The sequence below is a fragment of the Sturnira hondurensis genome, unplaced genomic scaffold, assembly GCF_014824575.4.
Source record: "Sturnira hondurensis isolate 20B ecotype Veracruz unplaced genomic scaffold, ASM1482457v3 Scaffold0004068, whole genome shotgun sequence".
Taxonomy (NCBI): domain Eukaryota; kingdom Metazoa; phylum Chordata; class Mammalia; order Chiroptera; family Phyllostomidae; genus Sturnira; species Sturnira hondurensis.
The window spans coordinates 3001530-3027496 of NW_028076699.1; the positions used below are offsets into that span (position 1 = coordinate 3001530).

The following is a 25967-nucleotide window of genomic DNA, read 5'->3' on the forward strand; positions in this document are numbered from 1 at the left end:
TCTATCTGGGAATGAGGGAGGGGAGCTATTGAAGGGTTAGAAGCAGCAGAAAGGCACGGGCACGTAGATGTTTTAAAGCAGTTTTGGCTGATGTGCGAAGAATGGACTGAAGGGAACAAGACAGGAGGCTGGGACAAAAGAGCTGAGGTCATCCACAGTGTAGGTGAGAGATGATGGCAGCCTGGACGGAGTTTGTGGAGTTGGAGAGTAAGCGTAATCCATGGCATTGAGGGATATTTGGAATGTGGTTACTTGATCTGAGAGAAAGAGTGAAATGTGATGTGTTAGACACTCGGATTGCTTCATCCTACTCCTTGGAACACCCCTGTGAGGTGGGTGTGGCTCCCAGAGGTTAGGCAGCTTGTCCACAACTAGGAAATGGCAGGGGCCCAGGTCAAACCCAGGTCTGTCTGTCCTCCACGGCCCCTCGTTTTTCGTCACTAGGTTGTGCTGCTTTTCTAAGTTAAATATAATAATTTATTGCTTACCAGCTTCGATTAGGGCCATAGAAGTTACACTAATTCTGAAGGATTTAAATAAAAGGATGCAATGCAGATGGAAGAAAGTCGGCGGTTGATGTATGTGGGAGTCATGCTCTTCTCAGCGTCCACATCTGTGCACCACCCACCCACCACCCTCACTGGGAGTTTGACGAGGTCAGTTGCCATGTTTACTAGGAAGTCTTCCTGGGTAGACCTCCTTCCCCACCAGAATTGGTGGCATTCGCTACCCTCCCAGCCTCGACTCTTGGCACGATTTCTTCTCTGCACAGGCCTGGAAGCTTCTTGAGGGCACAGACAGTGCTTTCATCACTAGGAGATCCCAGAGCCTAGCTGAGGCTGTGTACTTGTGAAATATTGGATGAACGAGTGAAGGCAAGAAGATCACACTTGCAATGAGAGGGTCTGCTTGTCTTGGTGGTATGTGTAAGTGAAGGCTTAGTTCATGTCCACTATACCAAATGCTGTGCCCATCCTTAGGCCAAGTGTTGTCGCTTCTATGCCCTGGGAAATCATTCTCTGTGTTTTTGTCCCCTCTCTCTCTACGGAGCCAAGACTGCACAGCCGTGTCCCCTTTCTATGTATTCAGCGGCGTTCTTCCTTAGCCGCTGTTCTCCTGGCTCTTTTGCACAAATTACATATTCCTCCTAGCCTGGCTTTAATCACCACAACCTTGAATCCTCATCACATTCTCTGCCCCATCGCAAACCAGTGCTTAGAGGACACTGGTTTCTGAAGAAATGGTATAATTTTCATAAACATGGGTCATTTCCCCCTTGCCTCAATGTCAGATATGAAACCACCACTTAACAAAATGTACCAGAAATGAACAATGTCTGAACAAAGGCTGAGGACAATAGTTTTATTTTATGTTTTTGTAGTTCTGTGAAATTGCTTTCCTAAATAAAATATTCCTAATGCTTTATTTACCAAAGCTTTGGGTTTATTTTGGGAAAACTCTCCTGAACCCGAGTCTTTGGATGTGGTTCTTATCCTAGTCACATCCTGGGGAGGTGATTTGTGACTCGTTTGAATGGGCTCTGGCTTTTTCAGGGAGCCCCTGGCACTGAGGAAGAGGCAGGGACCAGAGGATGTCAACTCTCTGTTCATACAAAGACAGAGATGACAAACCACCGGCTTGGGTGGAAGTGCCCCCCGGCCCCCATCAAAGGAAGAGCTGAATCCCCCAGGCTCACACACTCCAGACAATGGCAGAAGTGAGCCCAGCTCCAACTTTATCGGTTATCTCTTCCAGGGAATGAAGTGTCTCACAGTTTCCAACATCTGAGTGATTTGTGAATATGAGGAATTCAGACACTGGGTGAGTAAAGCTGCCAGTGCTGGGAATTTTCTCACTTCAGGAAATTTTGGTGTGAGCCACGCTGGAACCTCACCAGCAGGTGGACCAAAGGGGAGGAAGTCTAGACAGGCGGTGGGAACGGCACTGTGAGAACGGACCAGAAGGCAATGCAAGGACGTGGCTCTTGTGTCAGACAGTTCTGTGTGGGATTCCTGCTCCCTGAGCCTTAGTGTCTTCACTAGCAAAATGGGGATGATGATATCTAACTTGCAGGGATGTTAATGAGAATTAAATTCAATAATGTCATACCCGATACACAGTCAGGACATGGGACAGATGAGTTCTACTCAGTATCTACAGGTGTGAGGTGAACTGAAGTATCACCCTGGTGAGGTTGGTCTAGTTTGAGGACAGACGGTGGTCAGTGGGCTATCTAAGCTGGACCTTGCAGTTCAAAGGACTGGGTCTGACTCTTAGAGGTAAGGGGAAGTGGCTGGCCAAGGTCAGGTGGGTTGTGGGGGTCATGCATAGTCTGGCTTTAGGGCGGGGCTTTAATCTGAACTTTGCTCCGTGATGAAGCTCACACGGTTCCAAGCACATCCCGGACCGTCTCATGCAGAGCAGCAGTTCTCAAAGCGTGGTCTGAGGACACTGGGGGAACCTGAGACACTTTCAGGGGTTCGTGGGACCAGAGTTATTTTCATGCTATTTGTCCTTTCTCTGCGTTGGTGTTTGTGGTGAGGGTGCAAAAGCCACAGAGGGCCAGCCTGCTGCACTTCGGGATGAGTCCAGGTGGTGGTGCCCGTCCGTAGCAGTGATCACCATGTGATCACCACCACACGTGTACGGAAAGTAAAGGCCAGTTTCCCTTAAGAATGTTCTTGATGAAGCAGTATAAACGGTCAAATACATTAAATTTCAACCCTGGGTATCTGCCTTTTCAATTTTTGTGTGATAAAATGGTGAGTGCACTTAGAGCATTTCCACTAGACCCCAAAGGACAGGGACAGTGTTGAGGAAAAGCGCTGTGCAATTGTGGGAGTCAGGAGCGGGGCCTTTTTTTTATGGAACGTTATTTCCCTGGAAAGAGCGACTGGCACACATACTACAGTTATTCAGTCATGGGTGGTTGGCAGATTTTAATTTTTTCCCAAATAATGAAGTGGGGGGGGGTGTCGCTTTAAGAAAGACAGGTGATGGTGTCTGCTGCGAATGGCAAAATTTGATTTCAAATAAAAATAAGAATTTAATAAAACTCGTATCTTTCACTATGAGCTGTCAGGTTCATCACAACTAGTCTTTAAAAAGACACAACCTATGTTTGGGTGTAGTCGTCAGACATTACAAAGATTTGCAACCTTGCGAAACATTGCTATTCTTACTAATTGTTATATAACTGTTTTTCATTAAAAAGTATGTTATTTAGATTAACATGTAATGAATTTACCACTGTTATTTTAAAGGAATTAATAAATAAATGTTTAAAAATGTTCTATATTCTAATTTCTAATGCAGTAATTATCACTAGATATGATTCACATAAAGGAAAGTTCTGTAGTATCTTCAGCCATTTTTAAGAGCGTTAAAGAAGTTTCAGTTCAAATCTTGGTTCTGCTATCCTAGGCAAATTACTTCTCTGAGCCTCATCTCCCCCCTCCCACAGAGATAATTTTAACCTCAGGAGGGTAAGCTGTGAGGACGGAAGAAAGCTTAACATATATGACTAACATACCTTCTGTCATAACGTAAGTGCTGTAGAAGTACTATAATAGCAATAGTCCCTATAACAGAGCTTTACAGTGTGTTGTTCTGTGTCCCCGCTGGTTTTCCCCACCAGAATCTGATCCATTTATCTCTATACCCTGGCTCAAAGCTTAGAACCCACTGGGTGGTCATAAGATTTGGAGAGTGAATGAACCAGAAGCTGGGAGGAGACAGGGCAGATCCCAGCTGGATTCCTGATAGAGAATTGAAATCATAAATGAAGAAGCTCAAGGTCAAAGTGGTAAGAATGAGACTTCCAGCAGGGGGAGGAGCCATGAACCAGACCTGAACTGAGGTGGGAGCATATACGGATGAGAGAAGAGGGTTTCGGATGTTTCCAGTGAATTCCACTTTGGTAGCCTTTCATGAGCAGCTGTCTGTTACAGGCCAGTGGGTGTACCAGGCTCTGTGGTGACACAGGGTGGAGACTGGCCCCACCTGCTGGTGGGGCTGGGTAACACTGCCTGCCTGACTCCACCTGGATTGGGAGACAGGCTTGCAAATAATGGCGACCCTATTGCTGCATGGAGTGAGGAGATCAGAGAGGAAAGAATTAAGGGTAGAACATCAAATATGGGTTCCTCCTAATTTTTCAAACTCACGGTTTACATGATTCAGTGTGTGTGTTTGACCATCTCGTCTTCATCAGTTGTTATTCTGAGGTGTTTTGGGACATGCAGGGAGGAAGGGAAAAATGTCATTCAGTGTCTACTCTGTGTCAGGTACTTTGTTTATGCTTCCCGATTTAATCCTCACAACAGGCTTGTGAAAAATGCACTAGTTCCTTCATTTTGGAGATGAGGAAACTGAGCCTCGGGGAATGTAAGGGATATCTCCATGGGCACATGGCTGGTCAGTGACTTAGCTGGGATGTAAAGCCACGTCTGTGTGACTACCAAGTCCGCACTCTTAAAAAAACCCAAATTTTATTGTATTTTTATTATATAACTAATGCATATTTGTGGCTAAGAAGGAGAAAATACTGATAGTAAGTAAAAAAAAAAAATCATCCATAAATGCTACCATTCAAATGCAGTCGTATCTCTGTGCTTGTTTGCTTCAGGACTCATCCAACCCTGTACTTGTTGCACTTCGACGAGGCAAAATCAACATGTTCCGGCACTTGGAGCTTGCCTGGGACTCATTGCACTTGAGAGAACTTGTATGAGTCATGACTCTGCCCTGCAAGAGAAGATGCCTCATTGTTCGGTACTCGTTGAACATTGTTCAGCACTTGTCACCCATTCCAGAACAAATTAATGACTGCGTAAGAGTATTGGTACATCTCTTCAGGTTTTTTCCATGTATAAATTTGTAACCTTCTTCTCTGCTTAACAATATATTATAAACGTCTTCCTGTGTCTATAAATGTGTTTCTGTATCATTTTAAAAGACCACATAGTATTTCATTCTATAGATGTAGCATTTTTAACCAATCTTCTGTTAAATATATATTTTATATGAAGTTTTTCACTAGTACTAAAATATACTGCAAGAAACATCTTTGCAGCTTAATCTTTGTGTATATCTTTATTTCCTTAGGGTAAATTCCTAGAAGTAAAATTGATTATTTAAAGTACATTTCAATATACTACACCACCAAATTGTTTCCCAGCAAAGTTACAAGAATTTTATTTTCCCACCAGCAGTGGGTGAATGATCCTGTTTCCCTGCTCCCTCAACAAGAGTTTAAATAGACCTCTTTCCAGTTGGATCGCCAAACACAAAATACCTGTTTCAGTAACTCCATATTCTTTTAATTCCCCCTTCTTCCTTCTTGACCCAGGTCCAGAAATACTATGTACTAGGATATAAAAAAATTAAATATGTAAGTTACCCAAGGAGAAAACCTCTGCTTCCTGTCTGAGCTGGGCAGGGTGGTGGTGGCCAGGGAGCCCAGTGGGAGGGAAGGTATGGGTCTCAGGGGGTTTGGCAATGAAACCAGTTGGATGGAGAGGAACGGGATACTGGAAATCATGCTCACCTACAGGGTGCTGGTCAGTGGTTAGAGGCTGGCCCAACTGCACAGGGGGCAGGGTGAGTCTTGCCCAGGGCACTTGCTCCCCAGGGACTTTGGTATGCAGTCCAGATAGAGAGCAGTTGCCAAGAAGTTCACCCAAGCAGATGAGGCCTATGGGCAGAGGGGGGCGCAGGCTCCCCTGTGGGCAGCAGCTTCAGGGAGACCGGAGAGAAGTGGAATTTCAAATGTAGAAAAGACTACTTTTGGTAGCTAAATAGCCTACCCAGTGATCCCAAAGGGCTTGGCCGCTGGAGGGTCTGTCTGTCTTATAAGGTGACATTCTCTCCTTTGGTGAATTCTCCTTGATCCGTGGGCATTCAGACTTAGACTCCTATTTCGTGAGGTTGCTGGCAGCCTGTCTGTGACTCGGGAGTAGACTCTCCTCATGAGATACAAGGAGGTCTCAGGAACCAAATTATTCGTGGAACTTGCTAAATTGAGGTTACAGGGATGGTATACTTCTGTTGTCATAATAGGCTCATGCTCTCCCTGCAAGCAGACCTCCTGGGAGGGCTGTGCGGTACATGTGACCTAGGAACAAGGAGAAATAGATACGTCAAATGTTTAATGACATCTTTGTAAGACTTCTCAATTACTAATCCCATAGCAGGAGCAGTCCTGCCAATGGGGCTATACTGTTATCACAAGATGTTGGATCAAATCTTTGACTTTGTGACCTTCTCTTTTTTTCAATAGCAAAGGTTGGTGAGCTGTGCTGTGCTGTGACTCATCTTTCTTCGTGAGCCGTGGGGGTTTCCAGCCTCTCAGGCCTGGAGCCCTTCTAGGTCCTCCAGGTAAATTTGCGTATCTCTGTTCTGATGCACTGATTTTGAGGGTCAACTCTTGAGTGCGGCCTCAGAGCCTTTACTTCCAAGTTTGCACACTTCGTGCTCATATGCTGGCCCAACTGAAGGCCTCTGGGTTGGCTCGTGGACTCCAGGCTCTAGGATGGGGTCTGACAAGGGCAGAGGCCCAGTTCTGGAGGAACTTGGTGATTGAGCAGGAAATCCCAGCAGAGGGTAGGCACAGGGACTGTTGGGAACTCAATGGCCTTGACGGGGCCCTGAGGCATAGCTTATCAGAAACACTGGGAATACCTTCAGTGAAACTGGGACCACCCTCCGGAGGGGCCCAGCGGGCTGACGTACTTGTTTCCCTAAACCCCGACTGCCCACATCAGGACTCATCAATACCCCTAATGAATGAACTTGTAGATAGAGTGGGAGAGGACAATTGGCCCCAGCTTTAAGAATGAAAGGGCCTTGAAGGCTGAGGCCTCACAGAAAGTGAGGCTTGAAACCAGACATTGGCCAGGCAATGTCTAAACCCGGCCTGTCTGTACTTCATTAGGGGTAGAGCAGAGCTGTGAGTTATTTATTTATTCATCCTCTACCTTTCTACAAAATATATAAAGGCAGTGTACTTACAAAGATACACCCAAAATAACAAGATAAAGTATCATTTCGAGTCAAACAGTGTAGTAAAGAGAAAGAGTGTAAGGAAGAAGAAAGACGCAAGCTTGAGCACGTGAGGCAAGTATGCACATCACAGACGTTGGTAAGTCCTTTATCTTGCTGCAACTTTGGGTCAGGTTTTCCAGTAGTAAAGGAAAAGGGGGCATGTCCAAGACGTCTCTGCTAAGTATATAGGGGCCCAAGGCACACTTTCATATGTAAACATAATTTCTCTCAAACACTTGAGTTTGCTCAAAGCAGAAATGATGTATGTGTCTTATTTTACTTCGGATGCGTCAGACTGGGAGATGTGACTTTGGAATTAGACAAAGCTGGGCTCAGTTTGGGCTCTAGACATTAGCTGTGTGACCTTGGAAAGCTGTTCAACCCCTCAGAGCTTCAGAAAGTTGCTGAGACAATTCAAGGGGGGGATATTTTTGCTCTGGTTTTCATGGAGGAAGAACCTGACACTCAGGGAAGGATGAACTTCTCTGGTTCTCTATTTGCTTGCTATATATGTGGCAGACTCATATTTATCTAACTTTGTAGACTCTTGGCAAAGGGGGCTCAGAAAGGTTTGAAGGCTTGTGGACTTAAACCTGGACCTTCTGGTTCCATAGTTCTTGCTCTTCCTACTGTACACACTGCCTCATCTCAACACCCTAATTTTAGCTGCCTGCCAGAGAAATTGCTTTTCACAAAGGGGCCCAAGTTAGCAGAAATGTCATCAGGTCAACAAGACAAGTGCCTGCTGACCTTTGCTTTGTGCTCCCATTGCTGGGTTATTTTGAGCCTTGAGGGTGTAAGGAGAGTAACAATTGCTACCATTGCTTCATACTACCAAGAACTACCAAGGAGAGAACTCTTGAACTGCAGCCTGCTGAGTGCTGCAAGGATCCTGGCTTTACTGGACAGCAGAAGATCCCCGCATTCTTGGGAGAAAATTTGGAGTAGAAGCCTTTCCATGAGACATTCTGGAATGCAGGCAAGTGGGAACAGAAGCTAGACCGGGCTCTGGAAGACCTCATTGTTGTGGAACGCAGAAGAGGAAGTGGGCGTCAGGCACTGGGCACTTGGGAACAAGACAGGGGTGGGCTTAGTGCTAGGGTGGCCTCCGTGGGGAGTCCACTTCCTGTGTTAATGGACGTCCAGTTGCCCTGGGGGTCTCTGGGGGCTGTCCAGGTGTGCGGGTTCGGACTAGAAAAGCATCTCCTTGGCTGCAAGCTCTCAGCGGCTTCTAGCTATTTTCCACACTGCCAACCAGGGTAGCCTTCAAGTTCACGGACCTCAGCCTTGCTGACACTGACAGTGGAGGGTGTCCTGGCCACATCTTCCCTTAGGTCTGTGAACTTGCTTCTGTAAGTAAGGCCCGGGGTTGCTGAGATTCAGCAGCTGAAAACACAGTGAAATCACTTAACTTTTTTTCTTCACAGAAAGATGAGAAGTGAAATAAACAGGATTAGGCTCCAATTAGGAGCACTTTGTCCATGATATTAATTAATTAATCAATCGATACAGTCACCATTTATGAAGTGCCCACCAAATATTGGGTGTGACTCTTGTTCATAGTGATACAGAAACGAAGAAGACATAGGTCCTGTCTCAGGAGAGTCTTAGGAGGGGAACAGACACCTAAACAGGGAAGGAGGCAAGCCCTGGTCCTGCAGGACCGTGTATCCAGACCAAAGAGCTGGTGGTCTTGGGAAATCACTGAGGGGTTCCCAGCAGGCAAATGGCAGGGTCTCTGGACACTTTTGAAGGTGAGTTTGAGTGGGACAAGCCTGGGAGCAGAGAGACCCCCCCACCCCCCCAAGATTTCAGAAACATGCAAGAACTTAAGAATGATATTCAGAGGTTAAACTATTATTATAGGCAAAGTAATCTAGGAAGTGTTAACTGACAATCAACTTGAATGAGAACCTATATTGATTTTTCACTTGACTCTTTATGAAACATGTTCACAGCTTCTTTGAGCCCCTAAAACTCCTTTTAGATATTACCAAGTTCTCCCCATTAGTTTACTAATAGGGGGTTCAGGATCGATTGCCAGAAGGTTCATGACGTCAGTCTTCGAAAGTGGGGTGAGTACTCCCATCTTGAAGAAGGGGCACCTATTTGCTCCTTCCAAATGTCCCTGGGTTCTTCCTCAATCCTCCTTACCCTTTTCCTGTTCATGAGGTTGGGTGCCTCATTGGCATATAACTCAAGGAGGGTGAGGCTGATGACTGCGTGAGACCTTCAGAACATACGGAGCCAGAACAGAGACGTATTGACCCAGAATAGTTCAGGCTGGGAGGAGACCACCAGAATCCAGAGTGTTGTTAGCTGGGAGGGATCTCAGTGTCTGTAGCTGGAGAAAATGTTTGGAGGGTCAAGTTCATTAGGCAAGGTGAAAATGGAAATGGAAAATAGGCGATGAACCTAGGAGCAGGGAGGAGTGAGGCTGGAGGAAGAGATAAGGACAAGTAGCTCACAACGTGGTACACAGAATGAGATTTGTGCTGTGTGCCCTCTTTTCACGATTCCTTGTGCTAGAGGTCCAGGCATGTGGTTTAACAGAACCACTCAGGGCATTCAAGCAAAACAAAAATTTAAATAGGAATGTAGGTCTAAAAGTGTTTTAGAGAAATCCAGAGCAAGAATACATATATACACACACACATACATACATTCATACATACACATACATACATACATAAATAGGTGTCTAGCAAAAAGCAGAAGAAAGTGAGGGGGGAAGTAGGGTTAACACCTACTTGTGTTAATGAACTCTAGTGGCTGAGAATACATGGCTTCTAAGTAATTTTAAACACCGAATCTCTACTCAGATTACATAGACATGGTAATGGAAATAACTGCAAGAACAGGCTATATATATATATAAAGACCCAGGAAAAGAGAGGCTGGAGGGGGTTTGGGGAAAATATGTAAGTTAAAACCAACCAGCTTGAAGCCTTTAAAAACTGTTTTTTTTATGGTGCAGAAGTTGCCAGCTAAGTGTGTTGGTGTGAGCATATTCATGACTCTCTCCTCTGCTTCACCCCATTGGTGCTAGTGTGGATTTCTAGATGGGGAGAGATCATTTTGGCTCACTGTTTCTGACCTGGGTTGGGATGACAGGTGTCATGGCTGCCTCAATGGCTCTCCTTGCCTCTTGTTATCACCAAGGCTGGTTGAGACCACCCTGAGGCCTCTCTTATTGCACAGATTCACCCTATTCTTAAAGGGGCACCATGACGCAAAGTTACCCTGAAGGTTGCAGAGGTGTTTCCTGTGCAAGGATGCCTGGCTGAGGAGATAAGATGCAGCCCACAGTCAGCTTGCTAAAACCCTGTGCTCCAACATAGAGAAAGGCACGACTTCCTTTAATTTACACAAAACAGCACACATGCCTACAGTGGCCTTGTCCTGGCTTCATGCATGATATTCTCAGCTGATCACTTTTGCTACATATCACAGCCTAGTGAATCAGAAGGACACTGATGAGTATGCCCCCCGATACTGGTTTAGAAGTAAGGCCAGAGAATATAACAGACTGATGTGGGCAAGTTGCTTGGTTTGTTAGAATCCGAAGCTGAATCTGCTGGTGCCTGATTATATATCTTAATGCTCTTTCCACTGTGCCTCCCATTAGCACCTTCCCTTTTCCAGACTCCTATCATGGAAATTTCTAGCAAGCATGCCTGTGACGAAGAGAGGCTGCCAGAACAGCGATCTGAGCTTGGCGGCCAATAGCCTGGTGCTCTGTGTCCTTCTCGGAAACACAGTACCAGGCCCGGGAGAGAGCACGTATGGGATGTTTTTGCTGAACATCTGATCCAATCAGCCTGAAATTGTGTCTCGACTCTTCCCTAGCAACTTTAGGCTTTTTCCTTGCAGGGTAGAGTGAATAGAGACAAAGGGAGGTAGGAGGGCAGGGATTGGGTGGGTTTGCAAAACATTAATAAGTATAATCTGTGCATTAATCAGTATAATCTGTGCCTTTTCCCTGACCTAGCTTGGCCCAGCTGCACTGGTCTGGAATTCCACATTCTGTTGTCCTTCTAAGAAAACAGAACTGGATCTATTTAGCCCTAGAAATTGCCTGTGTAGACTTTTTAAGAGAAGTTGCAAACCAGATGGATTTGCTGTTTACTGTGTCTAGTACAAGAGAAACATCTTATTTCTGAAGGCCATTGACCGCATGTTCTGAAAGGTTTCCCGACCACTGTTCACATTCTGGTCACTAAGCCTGGTCAATGTAGCTTTCTCCCTTCTTACTTACCTGAATGCTCACTTCTTGCACCCTCGCCATAGTGCTCAGCTATTGGCTCTACTGTCCAATTCCTTTCTCTAGGAACTACAGTTCTGTGTCAATCTATGTGGTTACAATGATGGGGCTCTGACAGCTACTGCATAATTCCATCCATGCCACTGCCCTCCCTGGTCACAGATGATTAGACCGGGAATGTGCACCCGCTCATTCAAGCTTCTGGGAATTGGAATAGGGACAGGGAGAGAGATTCAGTCTTTCCTTGGGCTGCTGGCTCGGCATGGAATAACCTGGCTTCAAAAACATCAAATAACCATGATGTTTCCACCATGTTGTTTGACACTGGACAGGAGGGCAGATGCGGACCTTGGTATAAATAGTATTATAAATTTCAAACAGGAATACTGAGACCCGATCATGTTCCTTCCTCGGGGTTTCAGGAAATGCCCTTATATCCATGTGATAAAATATGCCTTTATTTATTTTTTTGCACAAGTTATTGTCAGTTGGTTTCTATTAACTGCAACAATGAAGATTCCTTTCTGATACCTTAGCCACATTTTCTCAAAGTGTAACCCCTGGACCAACAGGCAGCTCCTCCACTGGGGGACTTGTTTAAAATGCAAATTCTCAGGCTCATCCCAGGCCAGCGGAAACAGGAAATCTGGAAGTGGGGCCCAGCGATCCGGATTTTTAACCATCCCCCGGGTTCTGTCGATTTGGAGAACCGCTTACCCAGCAGTCTCTTTAGTGGGTAGCAAGAGCATGGCCTGGCCTAGATTTGACTCCTGGGTCCACGAACTAGCGATGTGACTCCAGGCAACTCACCTCACCTCTTGAAGACTCAGTTTTCTCAGCGGTAAATGGAGGATAGTTATGTTCACGTTTGATAGCAGCGCTAAGAAAAGCAGGCCTGTCTTGGCCCTTGAGAAGAATGCGTCTTGTTCTTCTCTCTGTGGACCCCCTTCTAAGGTAAGAGAGGTCATGTTGAACTGAGTCATTCCCCATGGAGACACAATCTGAACTTCTAAAGAACACCCATTGCCTAAATAGAACATGTTACTGCTCAGAGCTTATACTATTTCTGTACACCTAGATCTTACTCCTGGGGCCAGGATCCCCTAGGCTATCACTGGACAGTTGGGAATTAAACCCAACTTATCTGAAACACATTTTGATCCCTCAGGTTTCACTGACTTATTTTTGTACTGTGTTGTAAGAACCATGCAATATGGACCATCTCAGAATAAATCAAGGAAATCAACAAATTTATATTTGGGAAAGGAAAGCACAGGCTTCCATCATTCATTTACTCATTCACTCATTCATTCACTAACACATTTGTTCATCCAGTTAACACTCATGGAGTTACTTCTTGGTCTAGACACCATGCCAGATGCTAGGGATTGTGCCTCCTCCTTCTCCTACCGACTGTTGACAGGTAACAACAGGAGCATGCTGGTCAGAAATGGACAGGGCATGAGGGGATTAGAGTCAGGAGATACATCTGCTGAAACAGAGGGTGGGTGTTAGGAAGTACCGAGGCATGAGAGTCAAAGCCAGTAGAGAATACAAAAGCAGGGGAGTCAGCATCTGCTTTGGTTCCAACAGCATTCTGCTCTGCAACGAACAGCAGTGGGCACTTTTCAAAGAACTTTCAGTTCTTTGGACCACATTTGAGCTGATCCCAGATGGATGACCCCATGGTGGGTAGATTCACCCACCAAATACTGTTCGTATTCTACAGAGGGTAGGCTAGTCAGCCCTCATTAAAAAAGAATCCAGTGTCTGCTACTACTTGACAGCTGAATCGATCCAACCCCAAGTGAACTCCTTCTGGTATCCAGAAAGTCTGGCTATTTTTTGGATGAATCTCCATCCAGTTCTTGGCTTTCATATAACTGGAAGTTCCAGTTATATGTAAGATGGAGTAAAAATATGGAACCTTTTCACAGGCAGCTCTGCAGCAAATGCATGCATGTGGATGCTCCCCCCGACACGTCATTTAGAAAAGTCAGGGACCAGTATTTGGGGCACAGAAGAGGCATGGGTGGTCTGTGGGAGAAGACGTCTACTCAGTGCTTGAGTCTTGAACCCTGCCTGACATGTTAAGGGTGGTTCTTCTGTTTGCGTCAATTTAAAAAACGGCTTACTGAGAGGCAAGTTATGTCTTTCTTATTCCCAGACTTTAGATATTAAAGAAACTCAAACCAGAAATAATGACTAGCATGTCATATGGGGTTGCTGACATCCTCGACCTCATTTCACCCTGGCCACTAGGCTGGAGGAGGAGTTAATAGCATTGTATTCTGACTTAGCAGGTGAGGAGGGGAGGTTCATCGCATCAGAGTGTCTGAGCTTGTCGTTAACCCCAGTTTCTTGACTGCAGATTTATGCTCATTCCACTGCACCAGGCTGTTCTCAAGGAAAATCACAGTTGCCAGAGCATGGGATTATAAGGAACTTGCTGGGGGAATTCAGAAATATGGAAACAAGATTATCCTCTGAGAGTTAAAATTTAAGGTAGGCACAAGAGGATTAGCGAGGAGACAGGATGGCTCCCAGGACTCTGAGAGTCAGCTGATCTTAATCCAACCATAGATTTAAATATATTTGAAGAAGGAAGGAAGGAAGGCAGAGTCCCAGAGGGCAGTTTTGGCACTCTGTCCATACTGTGTGCTGGGAATCCCGTGAGGTCCTCTGAGTTAGGTGCTATTAGATAGTTTATTCAGCTAGTTCCTCCTGCGCTGATACCTGGCTCACTCGATAGCCTCCAGCGTGTGTGATGTGACATCCCAAGCAGTGTGGCCCACAGGGAGGGAAGGCATTAGCTGTGCCCTCATACATCAGTTCATCAGCCAACGTCTAAGCTACTGTACACAGGCCTTTATTGGTTTGTCACGACTAACCTGTGAACTGATGCAAACGTGGAGTCTCAAGAAGCGAAGGGGTTTGCTACCTGTCACAGGGCCATCACATGGCGGCATGTAGACTTGACCCCAAGATAAGCTCTGGGAAAGGCTGTCATTGGAGTTCCATAAAGGTGGGGATTTACAGCAGAAGGCTCAAGGTGTTCTGGTAATTTCCACTCCCTACTCTGGTTCTGTCCCGGGAGCTCATTAGAATGAGGGCCCCTTGGCAATTTGAAGAGCACGGTCCTCTTCGTTGGCTTTACCAGGGATTTGGACAAACAATCTGGACCCCAGTCTGGAGTTCCAGTCTAATATCAATTGACAAAGAGAGTCTAAGAACCATTTTCAGTAGCAAAAATTGTATCTTTATCTCAGATACTGCTGTACACACTGACTAAACTGTTTGGGCTGGAATTGTATCCATCCCCTCTAGTTGCATTGGGAATCTCAGGCTTTTCATGAGCTCTGGGTAACTAGTAAGTATTAGTTCATTGAACTTCAATAAACACATCTCGAGTACTTACCTACTATGCGTAGGGCACTGAACTATGTTCTAGGGATATGGAAACAAAGAAGACATTCTTCCTACTTCAAGAAACTTGCAGTCTAGGGTGGGAAGCATATTTTAAAACATTATAACAACACTACCTTCTCATTGCAAACAACTCAAATAATAAGAGGCACTTAGTTTTTAGATGCTGGAGAGCCATAGTAAGAATCATACTGGGGCCTCACACAGTGGGACTGGCATTTGAAAAGATCCTCAGCAGCAGCATGGAGGTCGGCCTACAGCTGGGTCCGGCTGGAAGCAGGAAGCTTGGGAGACTAGCAAGGAGGCCCTGGCCCAATCGCCCCAGAGATGAGGAGGCCTGAACTAGGGCAGAGGCCTCTGAGGTGGATTTGAGAGCTCTTTGGGAGAAAAGTATGTGTTGGGTGGCTGAAGGGTAGGGAAAATAAAACAACTTTGGCTTAGGAAATGGACCTTGCTAGACAAACTTTTTCACAAGTTAGTCTCCTGGAAGGAGAGAGTGCAGCTAACCAAACAACCCTCTTTTTTGGGCAAGAGCTCCCACCAGGTGAATGGTTTGCCATATTTCCAATTCCAGGAACTGGCTGGAATAACACTTATGCAATGGGAACACACGAGGCCCACATCCAGGAGCCCGGCTGGTGGAGAACTTGGCAAGGCTGGGTCCTCTGTGGGGTGGAAAGTCCTGCTGATCTGCTTCAAGTGAACTGCCCTTGGATGTCTGACTCCAGGGGAAGTCATCCTTGGCGGTGTGGATGACTGCAGGGATGACTGTGTGGGCAGCTGCGTGGGCCCAGAGCCACTGGCAGAGAGGAGCTGGGGGCCATGCAGGGAGGGATGTGATCACTCTTCACGGTCACTTCTGTTGTAAAATAAATAGAGGACACCGTGCCGGTAGGAAGCCCTGTTCTCTCTCCTGTGAAGTGAATGAAGGGAGAGCCAGGAGCCAAAATAACCTGGTCCATCTCTTCCGTGCTGCATGACCCCGGGCAAGTCACTTAACCTCTCTGATCCTCAGTGATCCTGTGTGTACAATGAGGGTGTGCATAGTAGTCATCTCCGGTTTTTGCAAGAGTAAGAAAAAAGTGAGGGAAAACTACGAATACTATGCCCAGAAACTTGGAAAAAGTAAATAAATAATAGTGCTTGAAGGGTCAGCTCCCAGGGGCTGGAGTTGGGGAGGTGGGGGGAGGCAGAGGGCCATCTGTCAAATCAAGAGACAAGTGAGGAGTATTTTATAGCAATAAAGGCAGACTAACTTTAAGCATCTGGGGTGAGTAGGCTCCTAAACACTTGCTGGCAAACCAAATGCATGCAAATCAAATCACTCTCAGAGCTTCAAGGAGGTTTCTTCTGCACAGACATCCTGATGGGAGTCCTCTTGTGAAATAGATGTTGCTGCTGATTACGGTGTAGTGTGCTGCTGTCTTACCTGGACCTCTTAGGGGGGAGAGACGATTTATCTGTGTTGACTTCAGCATCTCCTTGGTCCTCTTTCTTCTTTATTAAACCAAATCATTTGTAGAGCCATGTATTTATGTAGTGTGCCTTAAGTAAGCCCGAAGTGTTAGTTGGGATGGATTCATGTTTCAGTTTCACAGGTGAGGAAACTGATACTCAGAAGGATTGTGAAGTTTGACTACATTCATTCAGCTGGGAAGGGGTGCATTTAGAACCCAAGCCATGTCCTTTCACAGCCAGCCCAGGGTTTATTCTTGTCGGCTGTTAGCTCTTTCCAGAGACCCCTGAGTACATGTAAAAGGCATGGCATGGAAGACCCAGAGAACGTGGGCAGGAGGTGAGGTGTCATCACCAGCATGGATGTTTCATGACTGAGTGCAAGTATGTAGGACAAATACTTAGCTGAGGAGGCTCCCTTCCCTTGTTCTCCACCCTGGCTGGGTATGTTGGGAAGAATTCTGGGCCACCACCACCTCCACCACCATTAGAATATCAATAACACGTTCTTCAGGGAACATCCTGAAAGTCCTCCTACCCAGCTCATCACCAAGTTCTCCATCTTAGACAAAGGGTCTAGCAAGGTTAGTGAGAAATTCCTCTCAAACCTCCTGCTCTAGCCCCTCCCAGCCCGGGTTCCTCTCCTTCAGTGAGCTGCACCACGGGGCAGGAGTGCTCTGGGAACCCAACTTCTCACCTGCTCCATTCAGAGGCAGGACTCTTACCCTCCAAGCATCGCTCAATGCTAATGGTCATCACCGATGAGTGGTTCTCAAGTTTGTGACAGGTGGAAAATTTACTCAGATTTTATTCTATAAAACTTAAAATGACTGAAAAGTAGTTTCCCCATTGCTCCTCCGAAGATGGATGATGTAGCTTTGAATTCTGGTGCTTCCAGCTCAGGGAAGTGGGGTATTTGATTGAGGGGACACAGCAAAGACTCTTGGAGAAGGTGGCATTTGAGCTGATACCTGAGTGAGGCAAAGGAGCTAGCATGTAAAGAGATGGGGAAGGTCCTCCTAGAAGAAGGGAGCAGTAGGTACCCAGGCTTTGATGCAGAAAAACTTCGGAGTGTTCAAGAAACAGAAAGGTGAGCACAGCTGGAGCTCAGCGTGTGGCCAGCGAGTGAGGAATGGAGGGGCAGCTGGGGAGGATGGGGAGGCAGGTGGGGCGGAGTCTGCAGGACCTCAGCTTCCCCATTTGTAAGTGCAGGGAATAGCGGTTCTGCTGGCTGCAGAGAGCTGAAGGCACATTGCTAACTGAGACACTATTGCAAGTTTAGGTCACGGGCTCTTGGCACTGTTTCTCCAAGGACTAGTGGAGTACCTCAATACGAGGCTCACTGTGGGCTGCACTGTTTTCCTGACTTTCCTGTCACCTGATAGGCAAATGAGCAAATGGCAAAACCAAAAGCTCCTGGTTTGGCGAGAGTGCCCTCCCTGTGGCCATCTTGTAATTAGCATGTACGTTGTTGTCATTTTTTTAAATCCTCATCTGAGGACATGTGTACCGATTTTAGAAAGAGGGGAAGGGAGGGAGAGAAAGAGAGAAACATCGATGTGAGAGAGAAACATTGATCGGTTGCCTCCCGTACATGCCCCAACCACAGAACCTGCATCCTAGGTAGGTGCCCTGGCCGTGAATCAAACCCGTGACCTTTTGGGTTATGTGGTGATGCTCCCACCAACGGAGCCACACTGGCCAGGGCTCACGTGTGGGTTTTCAGTGAGGAGCTCAGACAGGCAGTAATGCACTGCCACCTCTAGCACCATCATCTTGGAACTGCAAGAGCCCAGGGAAGGCCTGAGAGAATTGAACCTGGGGTCAGATCTTATCCGAGCAGCCGCCTCTTCATACCATCTGCAGGTGGTTCGTCCTCCCTCTTTCAGTGTTTTGTGGTGTTTTGTGGCACAATGTATCCTCTGACCAAAGCAAAGCTCCCTTATCTTTGCACAATTTTTCAAAAACACGTAAGGCTCTTTTTCCAACAGTAGAGCCCAGGAAAGGTGAAGAGGAAGACAACCTTATTTCTGTTGTAAGGCTGACGAGGCACTGAATAATCCCAGATAAAAAATACAGTTGTCTTGCTTTGTCCTTCTCTCTAGAGCTGATAGTCAGGCAATGTATGACTATGTATGTCATAGGGCTATGTATGTATCTCATTTAACAATTACATGCACAATTCAGAGATGTGGTAACTGTCTCCCCTGAAGTCTCTGTAAGCACAGCCATGTCCCAAGAGCTGCTTGAAGAGGAAACTCACTGTTTCCTTCTCATGCATGGCTTCTGAGCCTTGTGGTGTGGCCCATCTGTGTCTTTATACTACTTTCAAGTCCACTGCTTCCGCTTTACTTTCTGGCCTGGCCTTGCCCTTGGACCCTGGTGATCGAGTCTATTTATTCTGCCAACACTGGGGCTCCCTTTCAACCCTGAATTCTAGTCCTTTGTAATTTGACTTGTGCCTGGGACCCCATCAGCCTTGGTGTGCTCCCACCATGGGCAATTCCACTGGGTCTCTGGGGGCCCCACAAGCAAGAACTCACATGCAGAATTACCCAGTTGGTCACTTGGTCTGCCCCAGGACACACTGAATTCATACTCCAGGTTGTGGCATCTTCCTCTAGCTCTAAGGGAATGCATTCACTCAATACCCACACAAATTATCCGGCACTGTCCTGGGTTGGGAGTACAAGGAAAGGGGGTGGGCTTGCCATAACAGAGAGGAAATAGACGACTTTGAGAAATCTGAGTTCAAAGTAAAGCTGCATCAATTAGTCATGTGACCTTGGGAGAATTCCTGGACTTTTTGAGCCTGAGTTGTCTCATCTGTGTAATGGAGATAATTACTACTTTACATGGCGATGGGTACCTTAGAATATTCAGTGAGGTAAGGTATTTGAAACACTTGGCGTTCAGCAGATGATGAACGAGAGATAGCCATGTACAAACACCGGCACACCCACAGATACACTGGTCTATTTTGAAAAGAAAAAACCCCCAAAACATAAGCCTTAAGTATTGAGAAATTACCTAATGTTTCTCTAACTTTCCCCCCCCGTGCGCTCTTCTTCCTTCTCTATCTATGAGCATGTAACTGATCTATATCAAATGAAGTGGTCAATGTGGAATTATTAACTAATTGGCAAACAAGCTTTCTGAAATGGAGCTCCCATCACTGCATGTGCCCGTGGGTGTGTGTGCTTGTGTGTAGCTGGTGAAATTAACATGCGATGTGTGTGACAGTGGGGGGGGGCTTTCGTCTGTATTCTCCTATTTGCTTTTGTTTTTAAATTGTAGTAAAAACACAGAACATAAAATGTGCCGCCTCCACAATTTCTATGTGCAAGTTCAGCAGTGTTAAACATCCTCGCAGGTCGTGCAACCAGTCTCCGGAACTTTCTCACCTTGCAAAGCTGACACTCTCTTCACCCATTAAACACCTTCCGGCTTCCCCGTCCTCCCCACCCCCACAGCCACCACTCTCCCGTCAGTCTCCGTGAACCGGACTGCTCTAGGTACCTCACAGAAGTGGACTCATACAGTATTTGTCTTTTCGACTGGCTTGTGTGGTCTCCTGTGTGAGACATGCTTTACTATTATTCCTACTTCATGGCGGGGGAGGAAATGAAATACCAAGGGCATCAGATACCATGTACAGGCAGGAGCCAACTCGTGTTTGAGTTGGGTTGTACAGGTATATATACATGAGTATATACTGAAAGTTGTGCATAAAATGGACAACATACACTTATGTGCATGTTGAAATCTGTCCTTACATATAAATAGTCACTTATTTATAAATATATAACTGTAAGTGGCATCATTTTAAGAGGAAAGAATTTTTTGGTTCCAAATCTGTCTTGTGTAATCGTCGTGAACTTAGAAATAAGGAATATAAAGTAGTCCCTAGTTATTGCCACACTTTGCGAGTTTATTTGGGGGAAACCTATGTAGTTGATGGAAAGAATGCAGGCATGGGAGCTTCAGCATTTATGGCGCCAGCTGGGCAGTTCAGGTTTCCCTGTCTGTTCTCTTTCAGGTGATAATACTTACTCTCTAGGGTGGTTCAGAGGATCTTGGAGGCTGGTATATTTGAGGGCCCAGCCCTGGCTCGTTCTTATTACTACTTCCACACCATATCCATCTCAAGGATTCCTTCCTGCCTCTGTGTTCTGGGTTTTAACAAAGGCTTGCCTGCCTTCCTTCCTTCCTTCCTTCCTCCATCTCTCCTTCTTGCCTCCTGTCCTTTGTCCTTCTATTTCTCTTTCCTCTCAGCTAAATGATCCCATCTCTTGTGCCTGTGAAAGAACCCACTAAGGAATTCAATGCCACTTTCAGGCCAACTGCAGAACTCCCACTGCTGTTAGGGAGATTTCTGGGCCTTTAATGAGGGGAGAATTTGATCCTAAGACTCCTGTTAAGATAAAGGCTTGGTTGCTTTATTAACTCTATCCAGCTGGGGTACCAACTCACAGAGAAATAATTAAACACTCCCAGTCTAAGAAAGGTCAGGTCTCAGAGAAAACCTGGCCTGGATATTGTGAGAAAGGAAAGAAAGGTGATTATTTACCCCTCTACCAGGAATCATTTCTTGAGAAACTAAACCTGTTCTTTTCCTTTCTCTTTTTTTCTTTTTTTAAATATACTTTATTGATTATACCATTAGAGTTGTTCTATTCCCTCCCTTCATTCCCCTCCGCCCTGCACACCCCCTCCCCAACCTTTCCCCCTTTTAGTTTATGACCACGTGCCTCAAGTACTTTAGATTCTGTATTTCCCATAGTATTCTTGCCCTCCCCCTATCTATTTTTTACCTACCGTCTATGCTACTTATTTTCTGTATCTTCTCCCCCCTTCTCCTCCTCCCACTCCCCTTTTGCTAACCCTCCATGTGTTCTTCATTTCTATGGTTCCACTCCTGATCTAGCTGTCCTCTTGGTTTGCTTTTGTTTTAGGTGTGGTTGTTAATAACTGTGAGTTTGCTGTCCTTTCACTGTTCATATTTTTATCTTCTTTTTCTTAGATAAGTCCCTTTAACATTTCATATAATAAGGGATTGGTGATGACGAACTCCTTGAACTTGACCTTATCTGAGAAGCACTTTATCTGCCCTTCCATTCTAAAGGAAAGCTTTGCAGGATAGAGCAATCTTGGCTGTAGGTCCTTGCCTTCCATGACTTGGAATACTTCTTTCCAGCCCCTTCTTGCCTGTAAGGTCTCTTTTGAGAAATCCGCTGACAGTCTGATGGGAGCTTCTTTGTAGGTGTCCCCTTATCTCTTGCTGCTTCTAGAATTCTCTCCTTCATTTTAATCTTGGCTAATGTGATTATGATGTGCCTTGGTGTGTTTCTTCTTGGGTCCAACTTCATTGGGAGTCCCTTTGATTCTTGGACTTGCATATCTATTTCCTTCACTAAATTAGGTAAGTTTTCTTTCATTATTTTTTNATTCTGTGAGCATCCTAATCACCAGTGTTTTGAACTCTGCATCTGAGAGGTTCGCTATTTCTTTTTCACTTAGAGTTATTGGCTCTGGGGCTTTGAGTTCTTCTTGAGCCATCTTTTGGCCTGTTTGTGCCTGTTACATAGGAGGAGCGGAGCCCTGGGTGTTCACCAGGGCGGGCAACTCAGTCGCTGGGTTGTGACGCTGTATGTGGGGGCGGGGCCAAAGGAAAGCAATGGCGGTCCCCTCTGCTGCCTCCCGCCACCTCGGGGGCCTGCGTGGTCCATCTCACTGCTCACTCCTCTGCTGGTTTAGCTGTGCGCAAATGTGTGACTGCGGCCAGCCCGCCGCCCTGCACCCTCACTGGGTCTGCCCGACACTACCCGGCTGCCTGGGCGTCTGGAGTCGGGGGATCTTTCCTGCCCGGCCCTGCTCCGCTGCTGGCTCTGCCCCTCTTACCGGTCCAGTTGAACGGTTCGTTGTTGTCGGACTTCTGTGTAGTTCAATTTTCTGTTCTTCGGCTGCATCTTTGTTTACTAAACCTTTGTTGTATTGAAACTTGGTCGTGGGAGAAGGCACAGTGTTTCCACCTACGCCTCCATCTGGCGGAAGTCCTGGTCTTTTCCTTTCTGGAAGAATGCTCTTCCTCTCTCCTCCACAAATATGGACTTTATCTTAAAGTGCATCTTTACTCATTTAGCTGTCAACAAAATGTTGCTGCCACCAATCCAATGCCAATAGGAGTTCCCCATCTGGGGTACGGTAAAAAGAGACTCTATTCAGGTAAACAGTTTGGAAACTGGGGAAATGCAGCCTCAGGTGGAAACTGGCACTATGCTCCCCCAAGATAAATGGGGGAGTTGTTTATGAGGGGGGCCCAAGAAACTCAGAATGATACGCCCCTTATAATACAGGCTTCCCCAGCTAGGTGAACATTCTAGAAACCCATCGCTATCAGTGTAAAGGCTGGTGTTGTTGTGAGAGGCTGCATTCAGCTTCAGTGAATTTTTTTGAAGACTCTTTAAATGCATTTGCCTATTTTGATGATGAGTGACTTATGAGCACACCTTCCCACTCCACGCTGAGTGTTCAGCAGTTTTTGAACAAAAACAGCATGATCCCCATGCCCCACCTTCCCTGTTCACCTGATTTTGCCTCGAGCAACTTTTATTTGTTTCCCCAGATGAAAAAACTCCTCAAATAGAACTACTTTGCCAATGCAGAAGAGGTAAAACAAAAACCAGCAGAAGCACTGAAAGTCATCAAAATCGATGAGTTCAAAAACTGTTTTTTCTTTCAAAATTTTAATATATTTTATTGATTGTACTATCACAGTTGTTCCATTTTTTCCCTTTATTCCCCTCAGCCCTGTATCCCCCCTCCCACCACCATTCTGCCACCTTAGTTCATGTCCATGTGTTGTACATATAAGTTCTTTGGCTTCTCCATTTCCCATACTATTCTTAACCTCCCCCTGTCTATTTTCTACCTACCATCTATGTTTCTTATTCCTTGTACCTTGTCCCCTATTCTCCCCAATGCCCCTCCCCATTGATAATCCTCCATGTGATCTCTGTTTCTGTGAACCTGTTCCTGTTCTAGTTTTTTGCTTAGTTTGTTTTCGTTCTTTAGGTTCAGTTGTTGATAGTCATGAGTCTGTTGTCATTTTATTGTTCATAGTTTTGATCTTCTTTTTCTTAGATAAGTCCTTTTAACATTTCATATAATAATGGCTTCATGATGATGATCTCCTTGAACTTGACCTTATCTGGGAAACACTTTATCTGCCCTACCATTCTAAATGATAGTTTTGCTGGATAGAGTAATATTGGATGTGCGTCCTTGCTTTTCATGACTTTGATTACCTTTATCCAGCCCCTTCTACACCTATAAGGTCTCTTTTGAGAAATCAGCTGATAGTCTTATGGGAACTCCTTTGTAGGTAACTCCTTCCTTTCCTCTTGCTGCTTTTAAGATGCTCTCTTTATCTTTAATCTTGGGTAACTTAATGATGATGTGCTTTGGTATGTTCCTCTTTGAGTCCAGCTTCTTTGGGATTCTCTGATCTTCCTGGACTTTCTGGAAGTTTATTTCCTTTGCCATAATGGGGCAGTTGTCTTTCATTATTTGTTCAAATAAGTTTTCCTTTTGTTGCTCTTCCTCTTCTCCTTCTGGCATCCCTATGATTCGCACATTGGAATGTTTAAAGTTGTCCCAGAGGTTCCCGCGCCTCTCCTCATTTTTTTGAATTCCTGTTTCTTCATTCTGTTCTGATTGAATGTTTATTTCTTTATTCTGCTCCAAACCATTGATTTGAGTCCCAGTTTCCCTCCCTTCACTGTCAGTTCCCTGTATATTTTTTATTCCACTTTGCATAGCCTTCACTTTTTCCTCTATTTTATGACCATACTCAACCATTTCTGTGAGCATCCTGATTACCAGTGTTTTGAACTCTGCATCTGATAGGCTGGCTATTTCTTGATAGCTTAGTTGTATTTTTCTGGAGCTTTGATCTGTTCTTTCATTTGGGCCATTTTTATTTTGTTGTTGTTTCAGTATGCCTGTTACATAGTAAGGGGTGGAGCCTTAGGTATTCACCAGGGCAGAGCAACCCACGTCACTGTGTTGTGGTGCTGCATGTGGGGGAGGGTTCCAAGAAGGAACAGTGCCGCTTGCTCAGCTCTCTGGCTTTCAGTCACTTCCTCTGTTACCAACAAGCAAATTGGGCCCTTCTGGTGCTCATTCCTGAGTGGGTGGTTTTGTGTATGTTCTAGGACCCTGGGGGTCTCTCCAGCAAACTCTCCTGTGAGGCTGGAAGTTTCTCCTGCCACAGCATCGCCCACAGGTGTTTTCAGTCAGAGGTTTTGAGGCTTTATTTGTCTGTGCTGGAATCCTGGGTATGCAGTCTGTTTCTCTCCCCAGTTGTTCTTCCTGGCTTATCTGAATGCAAATGTGGGACCACCCACTCTTCCAGCCACCACTTGCCTTCCCTGGTCCTCTAGCCCCTGCCTTGCTGTGAGTCCCCTCCACTCTGTCTGCCCATCTCAGCCCCTCCTGCAGGTCTGGGTGAATGTTTCTTCTTTAACTCCTTGGTTGTTGGACTTCTGTACAGTATAATTTTCTGGCAGTTCTGGTTATGTCTTGTTTTTAAATTTGTTGTTGTCTGTCTTTTGATTGTGTAAGGAGGCAAAGTGTATCTCCCTGTACCTCCATCTTGGCTGGAAGTCCCCAAAACTGTTTTAAGCAGTTGAAAATGTCTCAATAGGTTATTGCCTCAAGTGGAGAGTGCTTTGAAGGTGACTGAAGTTTAAACATGTAAGAATAAATACCCAATCTTTTTATATTTAAATAAATTTCATTTTGGGTGCCCCCTTGAATATAAAGTACTTGCCATGGTGATCTCTGTTTGGTCCATTTGTATGCAAATTTGCCGTTTGATCAGTCCACATAGCACTGTCCTGATTGTTCAGAGTGTCGCATCCTGACTGATCATTATGGAGTCACTCTGATTGGTCAGTAAAGATACAAATGGGAGATATAGCCCTGCATGTCCGATTGGCTGGGGCAGGTTGAAGGAAGATTCCAGGGACTCCTTTAAAAGGGCTGGATCAGAAGGCTGGAATATAGCACAGGAAGCTTGGTAGCTTAATCTGTGGCTTTTCCCTGAAATGCAGCATGTGTGAGAAGCCTCCTATAAATAATGGCTGCTGGACTCTAGTTATGAATTTGGGCCCCATTCACCACAATAAGTTATTTTTGACAGGTATATTTCTTCTTGGGGTCAACACAGCAAATATTTATTGAATACTTACTATGTGCTGCATACTATGTTAAGTTTAGGGTGAGGACTGGGATACTTAGAAGACATCCGGCTCATTAATACCATTTTATATTAAAAGAGATGACGGCCCAGAGAAAAGTAACTAATCTAGGACAATAGATGTAGTCAGGACTTGTTCCTACTGTCGCTGCCATAAAATGATTCTCATCCCAGGCAACTCTGCCCCCCTTCCTGTCCCTTCCCACACTCCCTGATCTCTCCTGCCCGTCATTGGCACCTCAGTTTTAGCTGTGCAAGTGCACTGCAGCTGGGACCATGCCTATGCCCATTTTACCTTCCTGCAGGTAAACAGTTTATTAGAATACAGGAAGTTCAATGAATACAGCAGGATAAGGGAAGACTTTGTTCAAAAGGAAGAATTCAAATTGTCTTAGAAGGAAGAGAGCAGCGCTCAGGAGAGAGATGAAGGATTAGATAGGGGCCTGTGCTGTGTGTATAGGTCATTAAGGAAGGAAGCGATAACCTGAGTGAACACTGATAAAAAGCCCAGTGTGT

The 25967-nt window shown here is 45.6% G+C and overlaps 1 long non-coding RNA gene across 1 annotated transcript; it reads left to right on the forward strand.

Moving 5' to 3' along the window:
* Positions 1-1576: 1576 nt before the first annotated feature.
* On the forward strand, positions 1577-7123 carry LOC118985041 (uncharacterized). The gene is made up of 3 exons (XR_005066042.1): positions 1577-1821; positions 4628-4831; positions 6281-7123. It is a non-coding gene; the product is annotated as an uncharacterized LOC118985041 (long non-coding RNA).
* The last annotated feature ends 18844 nt before the right edge of the window (positions 7124-25967 follow it).